The sequence below is a fragment of the Periplaneta americana genome, chromosome 1 (genome assembly GCF_040183065.1).
Source record: "Periplaneta americana isolate PAMFEO1 chromosome 1, P.americana_PAMFEO1_priV1, whole genome shotgun sequence".
NCBI lineage: Eukaryota > Metazoa > Arthropoda > Insecta > Blattodea > Blattidae > Periplaneta > Periplaneta americana.
The window spans coordinates 116,122,917-116,135,543 of record NC_091117.1 but is presented as its reverse complement, the minus strand read 5'-3'; the positions used below and the strand labels follow the sequence as shown (position 1 = coordinate 116,135,543).

The window sequence follows — 12,627 nt, the reverse complement described above, 5'->3', positions numbered from 1 at the left end:
CAACGAATAAGCTCATCTTGTAATATTTAGTTTTGTTCATTTTTTAAATAATTCTATGCTTGTAAAGTCATATTCTCTGCATTTAGTTCTGAATTCTAAGTTACTTAGTAAATCAATTAACTCGTCCTGGAACTGCACTCTCACGGATTGTACTAAATTTATGAAAAGATTAACAAAAATACTAATATCACTCTCCATACGTCTAAAATCACTAAATCTATGTTCTGTGAATTCACATTTGAACCGTTGCATTACAGAGACATAATGAACTATATTTTCTTCAGGCACCATAGGCTACATCTCTTTACAAGTTCACCATCCGTGAAGGGTTTTAGTGCCTTAGCTAATTCCCAACCTACTACATAGGTTAACTTGCTCCAAAACATAGACTCTGAATTGTTCGATTCTCTTCAATGTTTGGCCTTTCATGAAGTGCTTTCAATTCTTGAAGCTGTAGTGCACCTTGCACCCCTGAAAAATTATTTCATCAAAATATCTATTTCTGCTGGAATAAAGTCACCACAATAACGATAATAATAGTAATAATAATAGGTCTGATAATAATAATATAATAATAATAATAATAATAATAATAATAATAATAATAATAATAATAACGTTGGTACATGAAAATAGGCTATATTACAGAAAAGAGCTTCTCTGTCACTTCGCCATATTCTGGGTAGCAGAGCCTATAATGTAGTTTTATGTTGCTCAGTAGTATTCCTGACAGTACCTTACAATATAGTAATCACTTTCCGTTTTCACCGAACGTACAACAAAAATAGTCTTCCCCCCACACTGTACGGAATGATAGTTTGCTTACAGGAGGTTTTGACTGTGTCATTGTCCCGCGCTGTTCGTACGTTACTAAGTACTTGAACTCCCTTCCACAGCCATCCGTCGAGCTTCGAACGGGGAACAGCACGCTCTACATTCGAAGGTTGTGATTACAGAATGTAATCGGGAGTCAGAGAATGAGCATACCTGGTGTAAGGGCTACATGTCGGTTCTATTAGGAAAGGCAAGAAACCATAACTCCATTCGTAGAGGATATTTCCTAGACACCGATCCGACGAACTTCCTTTTTCTCATGTCCATGATGGAGACGCTGATACATAATAACAAAGAGTCACATGTTTCCAGGATGCGAATTAATATTTCTGATGAGGGGGGATAGAATCCTAGATAGACAATAAAATAAAAATAAATCCGTGGCGCTACAGCCCATGAAGGGCCAAGACCGACCAGCTGGCTTCTGACCTCACGTCCACATGCCGAAGCAGAGGTGGAGGATCATCCAACCAGAATGTAGGTATTGTGTGGTTAGCACGATGATCTCCCCAGCCGTCATAGCTGGTATTTGAAACTCGATTTTCACTATCTATCGTAGCCTACATAGAGAATACCATGCATAAATTATTATTATTTTTGTTATTATTATTATTATTATTATTATTATTATTATTATTATTATTATTATTATTATTATTATTATTATCATCATCATCATCATCCTCATTCGATACGGCTCAACACTTCGTCGCACTGAGTTGCTTGTCTTACATCTTGATCATAATAATAATAATTATATCTATGAGCAGGCTTAAGATAAGATGTCTAATTCCTAAGTTATTGATTGTTGTCAGCTTGCCGGTGACGATAATACATCAATATTATTTTCTTTGCTTACTTCATACTTTATAAAGTACATAATATTAAAACAATTATTTTTTGTGATGAGGATAGAAGTTATCCCTGGCAGGGATGTTAATATGAATTTATGAGATGGGGATAATTTTCCTACAGGGGGGGGGGGAAATCACTCCATCCCTCCTTTTAATTCGCACCCTGCATTTTCTATATGTGAAACAAGGTGCAAAAACCCACCATTTTCGCACCTCTTTTAGCACTTGGAAATCTAAAATCGCACTGGTAAATTAAATTTTCTACCGAAATATACTTATTAAATTATTGTACTTCAAGAAAGTGAATTAATACTGTATTTTATCTTGAGTTAAAATTGTTGGCAATTAGATTAACATCTCTCTCCATAAATTTGGTACTAAAGAAGTACGTTTGCTTATGATAATTCAATAACATACCACATGGCTTACTGATATGAAAACATCAATAGGAAGTTATTCACTGGAAGAAATTCTAACGAATTCTTTCTTCTCTGACATGTAAGTTTGAATCTAGACCTACAATGTTTTCCACGGAAACGTCGCTACTGTCCAAGTCTATTTGTTCGGCGACGACACAAAATACTGCGACTTCACCCTTCTAGCTTAATATAATGTGAGCGATGTTATCGCTTTTACGTACCATTACTTTTTAGAGTCGTTTCAACAGTTTTTGTTTCACAAGAGAGAAATTTGATGAACCTTTGCATTTTCAACTATTTTATTCCCTGCACATCTCTTTTTATCAGCATTTAATTGACATTTTTATCTCCTATCTTTCGTGCTGCTTTCATTATTCTGATATTGTTCGTCGGGAAGAAACACAGCAGATGATTATTCTTTAACTTACGCTGTATTTAATAAATATGTTTTAGTACGTCGCTGAAATTCATAAGCAATGCAATGTGAGGGTATTCTTTCCCTTCAGTTGGTTTCATTTACAATACTTCTAAGTCACTACATATTAGGCAACACATTGCTGGTTTTTTCTGACGCATTTTAGCGCTGCATAAGAAATGAGTCATAGTTACTTCTGACCTGTGCTGAGCACCTTGTTCTGAAAGACGTGTAATCAATCGTATTTATTTTTCGTTTTCAAATCTATAGCGAACTTATCTTCCTCATAATTAATTTTATTCCTCCGTTTTCGCCATATTTTCACTTGTAAATTTTTTTTAATGGGCTTATGAGTCACGTCTTGAAAATGAAATATCGCACGTACTATTCACTAATCACGAGTTATTTGTTACACGCATTCTTCTAAGTAACACTTGACATTATTTGTGCACTGTTTGTGACATCTCATTTACATTATAGTTGGAGAATTTAATATCTACACATACATAACATATCTATACTAATAATAAATCTGTAACCAAAATTTTATGGTAATTTTCGCTTATCAAAAATTAATTAATTGATGTTCAACATGTATAATTAACTATCCTGAGACCAAAAATCGTATTTGTGAAATTTTTGTTTCTATGTCTTTCTGTCCGCTTGGATGTTTGTTACCTTTTCACGCGACATTGGCTGAACCGATTTATATGCAAATTGTAATATAAATTAAGTTTGTCCTAACTTAGATTTTAGGCATTCAAAATACTATATTCAAAAGGGGGATTATAAAGGGGCCTGAATTAAATAAATCCAAATGTCTAGGTTATTATTGACTTTTGTGAAACATATTAGGTCTACATAACAAAAGTTTCTTTAAAACTGATTTCTGATAAGTTTTGTGCAATGCGAAATTTTTAAAGGGCTGATATTTAATGAGATACAGGAGTTTTAAAATGATAATGCGTTTTATCAGCGCCGCCTCAGACTAATAGGCCATAATGAAATGAAAACAAATGACTTCGTCTATAAGGGGTCTTCCAAACAACAAATGGAAGCTATTCATTTAATACTATTTTACACGGATATAATTGTATGATGGGATCTATAAGTGTTTGTCAACATTAACATATAGAGAATGTTTGTGTGTTTGTATGATATCAGAAGTTACTTAACCGATTTATATGATTATTAGTTCATCATTGGAAGGTGTAGTTTGGTTCATGTAAAATACTCTGAATTTTTACACTTCAGTTTATTTTTGTCCACAGATATAATGGTATTTTTAAGACTTTCGTCCTGAAGATGAGTACTTTACCAGGATCAAGTATGGAGTAAAAATTAGTACTTTGAAGTTGAGCACACTGGAGCTGAGTTATTTTACAATGTGTCACGAAATAGTGTTCCTGCGCTCATATGTTTCCTGTGTTCCTTAAAATAATATTTATGTACCATATTCATTTTCATCTCAGAGAATTAACGAGCAACGAGAGTGTAGTATGCAGTAATAGTACGTTAGCTTAGCAATCCATTATTTTATAATCCAAACATTGACTATGTTCATTGTGTTGAAATAAATAAAATGAATAAACTATGTAATAAATGCAATGCAAAAGATGGGGTAATGAGCCAAGCGGATTATTTTGCGCTGTTGTAAAAGTTGTTACTCCTGAGATTCAAGAGCACACACAATGAATTAAAACGTACTTATCGGAGTACATCCGTTATCAACACACTTTTTAAATAATATAAGACAGTAAAACACCTTATGGAAATCGTTACCCATGTAGTCCATCTTTTTTAGGCTCAAAGAGATGGAAGTCTGAAGACGCTAAACCCGTTTCTCCAGGTTCCAGGGCATCCAGAAGACGCACACCCTGCCTATCCCCCAAAAAACTGCCATTTTTGTCACTGTTAAAAAACACTACCCACCACCTCACTATCCTCGCATCCACTGTATGGTCTCCTTACACCTTTAGCAAGCGTCGATGGATGTCAATGGGTACAGTGAGGAATTCCAGTAACACATCTCTGTTTATTACGCACCTCTATGTCAGATGCCATTTCGATAAACTGCCCTGCTGCCACTATTTCTCGCACAACCAAACTAACAAAACATTAGCGTGAAGTTTTAACGTCACTAGTATCCGAATCAAACGTTATATATCAACACAAAAAATAGAAGCATTAATTTTGGAGCGACTCTCGTAATAAAGAACAACGAAGATACAGTGTTTTTAAGACATTTCCCATCATACGCCATTACCAATATTTAATATCATGTTAATTTTCGTTATATTTAGATGTCGGATATTTACACTGTATATTTATATACTGATAACTACTGTATATACAGACTACTTCTGAGAATCATAATACAATTTTATTAACTAACACTCTTCACTATTATAGCGAAAGTTGTTCAATTGATTTCGATTGCATCTGGCATTCTGTTATTAGACATAATAATATATCAGCAAATAAAACGGGATTGTTGAGAGGTAAAGATATTTTAAGTTACTCAAGGTTCGTAAAAATAAAATTAATATAAAACAGAAAACAGCATCTTATTCACAACAGGATATTGAATATAATATATTGAATATTAACTTGGAGTATTCAACATAGTCAAAGACGATGGATGTTCAATTATGAAACAATTCAGCTTGATACCCTTTGAATTGGAAATAGAGCTAAGAAATCTGCATAGTAGATTTACGGTACGCAACTGAACCCTGTGTCTGAATGAGTTCCAGACAAAATTCATTAACCCTTTACCACCTACGTCAACATTAAATATTATCTTGAGGTAGCATAACGATTGTTCCGGGAGCTACATGCAATTAATCTACTAACAAAGAAACTGATTTTTTTGTGGAAAACATCTTATATATAAAAGTCAATGTGGCTATGTATGTATGTATGTATGTATGTATGTATGTATGTATGTATGTATGTATGTATGTATGTATGTATGTATGTATGTATGTATGTATGTATGTATGTATGTATGTATGTATGTATGTATTCCTTTTTTGAGCAGCATGTTCCATTACAAATGGAAAGTAATACTACATGCCTAGGTTTACCTTCAAGTACATAATCCATTTACATTATATATTATTATGTTGCCATTCTAGATTAAATATGGACTAGTGTAGTTCATCTACTATGTGTAACTGCCAAGATAATATTGGTCCTTCTTAATCTAACTTATTTTCCTATTCCTAACCTATGAAGTACAAGAATCTATTTACATATTCTAGCATTAAAATATTTACAGTATTTACATATTTACTATCTCTTGATCAGCCTATTTTCAGATAAATTATACCCTCTAATATTGTAGCTTATTTACAGAATGTAAGTAACCTATTTTTGACCCTTATCACTTAATTCTGACTTTTAACCTATCTTCCCAAATAACTTATCCTTATATACTAGCCAGCCTACTGTAGTTGTTCAAAGTCTATACTATTTGCAAACTTTATAAAATATTTTACATAACTTTTCACTAATTTTGTCTTGTCCACAGGCCACTTTCCACCACATTTATGTATAGACTGGATTAGTGTTCTTCTTTCCTTTCCTAATTTCGTACAGTCATAAATGATATGATCCACTGTCTGATCCCCATCCCCACAGACACATGTCGCACTATTCTTGATTTTAAATCGATGAAAATATGCGTTGAGTCTTCCATGTCCGGTCAACAGAGTCGTCAAGTTAGGAGTTACTTCTATCTTCAATTTCAGTCTATCTTGGACACTAGGGAAGAACGCCTTGGTTAGAGTACCTTTGGAAGTAGTTGACCATTCACTTTCCCATTTTCCTTTGGATATGACCGCTAGCTGGTTCCTTACTTCACTCATCGGGACCTTGTCGTAACAGATCTGTAGATCGACGTCACTCGCTGCCTGCTTCGCTAGACGATCTGCCAGTTCGTTACCGTAGTTCCCCACATGAGCCTTGACCCATCCGAAGTCCACTAGCCATCTGTCGTTCTCCACCAGCCGTAGATTCGTTCGGATGCCTTCAATTAGGTTGTTGTGGTTGCTTCCATTCCTTAGAGAGTCCAGAGTAATTTTACTATCAGTGTAGATGGCTATTCGTCTTTCGTCTAATGGTCTTTCACCTATTGTTCTTAGTCGTTTTATATTGTCTAACGCTTTCATGATAGCAAGTTGTTCAGCTTGGTTATTTGAACATTTATTGTCTAATCTGAATCTTAGTTGTTGGATTAGTTCATTACTCTGAAATATTGCTACTCCTGCTCCAACTCCACGTTCACTTTTACTGCCATCCGTGTATATTTCATACGTATATTCTGTATTTTGTTCTGTTTCTTTTATGTCGATGAGTTCTGCAGGGTGTGTCCAGTTCTTGTGCTGTATTATGTAGTCAAGATTTAGACCATCGTACTTAAGTCTTGTTTTTGCAAAGTACAAGTTTACTATTTCCTCTATCTTGAACAAAATGGGAGTGAGTCCAGTAACAACGCATAATGTTTCATATGAGGTGGTTCGAAATGCCTTTGCAATACGTATGTTTATTAGCCTCTGCACTTGGTTCAGTTTTTTGACGTTGTAATTCCTTTCCAAGGCATCTATCCAAACAGGAGCCCCATACGATAACAAGGGCAGGATTGCACCTTTATATATGGTTCTTAATGCTTTGTGTTTAAGACCCCAATTTATCTTGGCGGTTTTGGAAAGGGCATTAATCAGGTTTGTGCATCTTTCTGTTACATATTTAATATGTTCGTTGAATCTAAATCTCTTGTCAATGATAATTCCAAGATATTTAATCTTGTCGGTTTGTTGTAGTTCCTTGTTGTTGAGAAAGATGTGTATATCTTTTTGTTCCCTTCGTTTCCTTCGTGTTATTAGCATCGTCTTCGATTTCTGCTCATTAAATTTGGTTTTGTTCTTTATAGCCCATGCTCCTATCTTTTTCATTTCAAGATTGGCATAATTTTCAGCTTCCAGAATCGTTTTCCCCCTTGTTATCACGATGAGGTCATCTGCGAATGCTATAACCTTTGTGTTTGCGGTGTACTCTAGGCTGAGTAATGAGTCGTACTGTATATTCCAGAATCCCGGTCCGCAGCACGATCCTTGAGAGCAGCCTTTACTTACTTTCTTCTCGAGTTTGATGTTGTTTGCCGCTAATATTGCTGCTCTTTGGCTGAAATAATTATCTGTGAGTTTGTACAAGTTACGTGGACAATGGAATTTCCTCAAAGCTTGCATGATACTCGGCCACCAAGCTGAATCGAAGGCACCCTGGATGTCAAGACTAACAAGCACCAAGTACTGGTTTTGCCTTAGACTTTCTTCTACACAATATTTTAGTGCCATTGCAGCGTCCACAGTACTTCGTTGTGGGGTGAAGCCAAACTGATTGCCATTCATAAAGTTTTTGGTTTGGATATGATGCATTATTCTGTCTATTAGTAGTTTTTCGAGCACTTTCCCACTTGTATTTAAGAGGCTTATCGGTCTAAATTTTGTGACCTCGATGCTGGCGTCTTTACCTGGCTTTATAATAGGAAGTAATCTTGCTTTCTTCCATTGTTCAGGAAAGTAAGCTTGTCTGAGGCAATTATTGTAAATGGCTGTCACGTATCTCGGTAAAATTTTGGCTTGTATGTATGTATGTATGTATGTATGTATGTATGTATGTATGTATGTATGTATGTATGTATGTATGTATGTATGTATGTATGTATGTATGTATGTATATATGTATTTTTTTAATATTAGTTGAACGGCATGTCCCATTACAATAAAGGTAATACTACATGCTGTATGTTTACAATATAACACATTATGTCTCGTTTCTGTCACTCTCTAGGCGTATGTAGATCTGTTATTCTGTTGTGGAAATTTGAGTCTTTCATTATATCTATTGCCTACTCTTATCTACCCTAGATTAAATTATCCTAAGTTTACTCGTCTAAATTTATAACATTGACATAGTTTATGAATGTATGCGCATGTTCTTGTTCGTGATACTTTTTCTTTGCTCTTTCGTGAACTAACCATTGGTGTTAAGAGATTCAAATTTCCGCCGAGGGAGTGCATATGTTGTCCAGTTTCCAGAAACATACAGCTAAGCTTTGTGTGACTATTGTAGTTGCTTCAGTGAGCTTTATGTTTGGAGAGAGCAAGTTTGCGTCGACTTCTCAGACGTACAAATTTTGTGGATGTTTGTAATTACATTACAGGCCTATTACTAAAGGTAAGCATATGATATTTGGTAGAAAGATTTATTGTATCTTCATGAAATTTTAGGAAATGTTTTTGGAATTTTAGATACAGCTATAGTCACCATATAGGCTTAGCTTTACTGATTGAAATCTTATCTGTTTGAGGCGAAATTTTGTTAAGCATTAAGTGTCACAATTTTTAAAATAGTATAAAATGTATTACAATAGGAATTTTAGAAATCTGAAGACAAGATGTGATAACAAAAAAGAAAACGGAGACGCAATGGGTTCAGTGTAGCTTCTGTTTGATTTGTTATCATGCTAAGTGCCAATGATAAGTGCTAGATGACTTGCAAGATTTGTGACAGAAGATGGAACATGGCTCCACCATTTTGGACCGGAGATAGAGGCAGACAATGGAGTGGCATCATGCAAATTCACCAAAGAAATAGAAATTCAAAAGTACACCTTCGGCAGGAAACGTTATGGCTACTGTGTTTTTCGATTCAGAAGCACTCTTGCTTGTGGACATCATGCCACACGGAACCACCATTATTTCTGACGGGTATGTTGCAACTCTCAAGAAACTTCAAGTTCGACTGAGTCGTGTTCGACGACATCGGGAGAAGCAGGATGTTCTGCTATTGCACGACAACGCACAGCCATATGTCAGTCACAAGACCACAGGCCAGATCAGAAAATTTGGATAGACAACACTGAAACCTCCGCCTTACAGTCCTGAACTGGCACCGTGCGATTACCATCTCTTTGGTAAACTGAAGGATCCCTTTGCGGAACGAGGTTAGAAGATGACTGCGTTGTGCACGCTGCTAAAGAGTGGCTCAGACGTGTTGGTCCAGACTTTTACCGTGCTGGTCTATAGGTTCTCGTTCCTAGGTTACGTAAGGCAGTTGAAAGGGACGGGGATTATGTGGAAAAGTGACATTTTGTTTCTTAAGGATGCATCTACTCTCTGTGAAAATAGCAAAGCTGTAGGATAAAAATATAATTTTTAAACAAACGATATGCATTACTTTTGGAGTTACCCTAGTAATATAGGCTATAGGAAAGTCCGTAATAAAAGTTTCACCCTTTCAGGGCAAAGAAGATCCCTTTTCAATTTCAATTTTTACTTTGATTTCATTCTTATTATGTGTTGATATGTATTTCTATGTTTTCTTGCTATGAATATTAGACGGAATTACTATGTTTGAAGTCTTGTAACAATTAATGAGAATTTCAATTGACTTTAATGAATTTTTCCACAATTCTTCTACCTCTCACGAAATTATCAATGCAATATCACGAAATTACCAAGGTTATCACGAAATAACCAAACTTTTAGCTTAAGTTGTAAAAGTGGTTTTTGGCACTTGTTCAAGATCGTGTCCAATCTTTTATGTCTCCAGACTTGTACAGCAAATTATCGTCTTTTAGATGAAAAAATCGGAATAAGGATATATTTACACATTTGCATTTTAAATTAATTTTCATGGAATTATCACGAAATTACCAATGTTTACCCTATGTATGTATGTATGTATGTATGTATGTATGTATGTATGTATGTATGTATGTATGTATGTATGTACTGTATGTACTGTATGTATGTATGTACTCAATACAAATCTACACGCTTTCACCGATATTTGCCAAAGTTCGCACATTTAACCTTCATAACCCGGAGAAGAACATAGGCTACATTAAAATTGGACACATGGACGTTAAATTATTGAAAACAATAAAAATTAGAAAGAAATAAGCCATATTGTATGATATTAAAATGGCCTCCTATTCTACAGTCAACTGTCTTTTATTGACGTCATCTAATCGTGTCTTCTTCCGTTATAAAAGCGGCCATATTGTTATTTAAATATGAAATAAAATAACATTAAACTAATATTACGTAAATGAGAGACAATTTCTTGAGTGAATGTGTCATGGGCAATAATATACAACACAAAATGGCATAAAACACATATTTGTTTAGTTTTTATGAATTCAAAATCAAACATAATAGACAGCAAATGTGAAACATTCATAATACTTAAATTCAAGCACTTAAATGCATAGCTCTCTGTAGCGTTGTGGTAAGACGAATGACTTTGATGTATGGGAACCCAAGTTCGAACCTGAGCTCAACTCCCCCCCTTTTTTTTTATAATTTATTTACATTATTATAGATAGGTTATTTTATTTTAACCCGCTATAAAGGGAGTTTTACTACATAAATAATATATCCATAGTATTTTATTTATGCTATCTCAAACAAAGTTACCATACGATAATTATAGTGAAACCTTCACATATAAAAGTGAATGTGGGTATGTATTTTTTTTATACAAATCTACACGGTTTGACCGATATGTGCCAAAGTTTGCACATTTAACCTTCATAACCAGGAGAAAAACATAGGCTATATTAAAATTGTACAAATGGACGTTAAATTAATTAAAAATTAAAAAGTAGAAATAAATACGATCAAACATTCATGTGTAATAATAAAATGCTGTCTTCTATAGGCAATTGTTTTTTATTATTGTCTTTTGTATTAAACTTCGACTTTCACGAGGCCATGGAAATGATAACATTGTTGGTACACATCCTGAAGGCTAAAACTAGATAATTCGTACAATAAATATTTTTACGCAGTCCAGGACCGTATTATGAATTTCTCGATGCAGTTGTAGATAGTGAGCAGCCTGTTTTTTATAAACTGAATTCTAGAATTCTTTCAAACTACAAGGATTGCTACCACATAATTTACTTAATATTGAATAACCAGAAGTACTATTGCGAAATATTAACCTACCAAAATTATGCACCAACATGAATTGATGTGAAGAACTCGTGCGAAACGTAATAGAAATCGCAATATTAACTGAAAAAACGAAAGGAGAAGATGTTTTTATCTCACGTATTGCTATGATAACCATTCTATTTAATGCAATTGCAATTTCAGTGCGACTAGCATTTGTAATGACCATATTAAAATGAAGCTCAAGGACAGTACCTCAAAGTTGCAGACATTGACATAAAAACTGCGTGTTTTTCACATCCTCGACTATATTTTATACAAAGGAGTGGAAAAAAAAGATTTTACACATATCAAAAAGCAATTCAATGATATTTCTGTCATGTTGCTAATGTAGTACGTGAATGTACGTAAGCTGACTGAAAATAGCATTGTATTAATTCTAAAATATACGTCTCTCAAAATATTGTTGTTCACGTCCGAAAATATGTTAGTGCGAGATTCTATCTTTATAATCACGTTGCAAATGTAGTATGTTATGCGTTGTAGAAATAACAATCTCTTAATTTCTAAAATACCGTTAAGCCTATACGTCTCTCAGAATATAAGTCTTTAGGCCTATGTAAAAAAATGACTTATTGCAAGTTTATATTGTATCCGTATTCTGTGTATAAAATAAGAATTAATATAATATGTTCCGAATTTGTGAGATATAGTTTTCCAAGTCATATTTAAAAAAAAAAAAAACTGAGTATGATATAAGTGGGTGTACAGCGCTTAAGGGGTAAAAAAATCTTCCAATAGAAATTAAAATATATATGTACATATTGATTCCATGCTGAAACTAATCAGAAAGAGGAAAAGCATTTTCGTTGGGTTTTACTTTGTTCATAGTTTGATTTTTCTATCATTTTAATTGTATTTCTGGCGGTGTGGAAGAGAAGGCCTAATGGCCTTAACTACACCAAAATAAATAAATAAATAAATAAATAAATAAATAAATAAATAAATAAATAAATAAAAAGAAATAAATATATAAATTTAAAAAAAACTTGAACGTCAGGCACATGATGACATGTTTTCTCTTCGGTGCCTGATTTACAACTGTTTTAAATTGAGTTAACGCTGGTAGGCATTTC

At 34.1% G+C, this 12,627-nt stretch overlaps 1 protein-coding gene across 1 annotated transcript in view; it reads left to right on the top strand.

Moving 5' to 3' along the window:
- Window positions 1-12,627, top strand: part of LOC138700063 (uncharacterized) — a 1,616,191-nt gene that overhangs the window by 470,310 nt on the left and 1,133,254 nt on the right. The gene's annotated exons all lie outside the window — the stretch shown is intronic.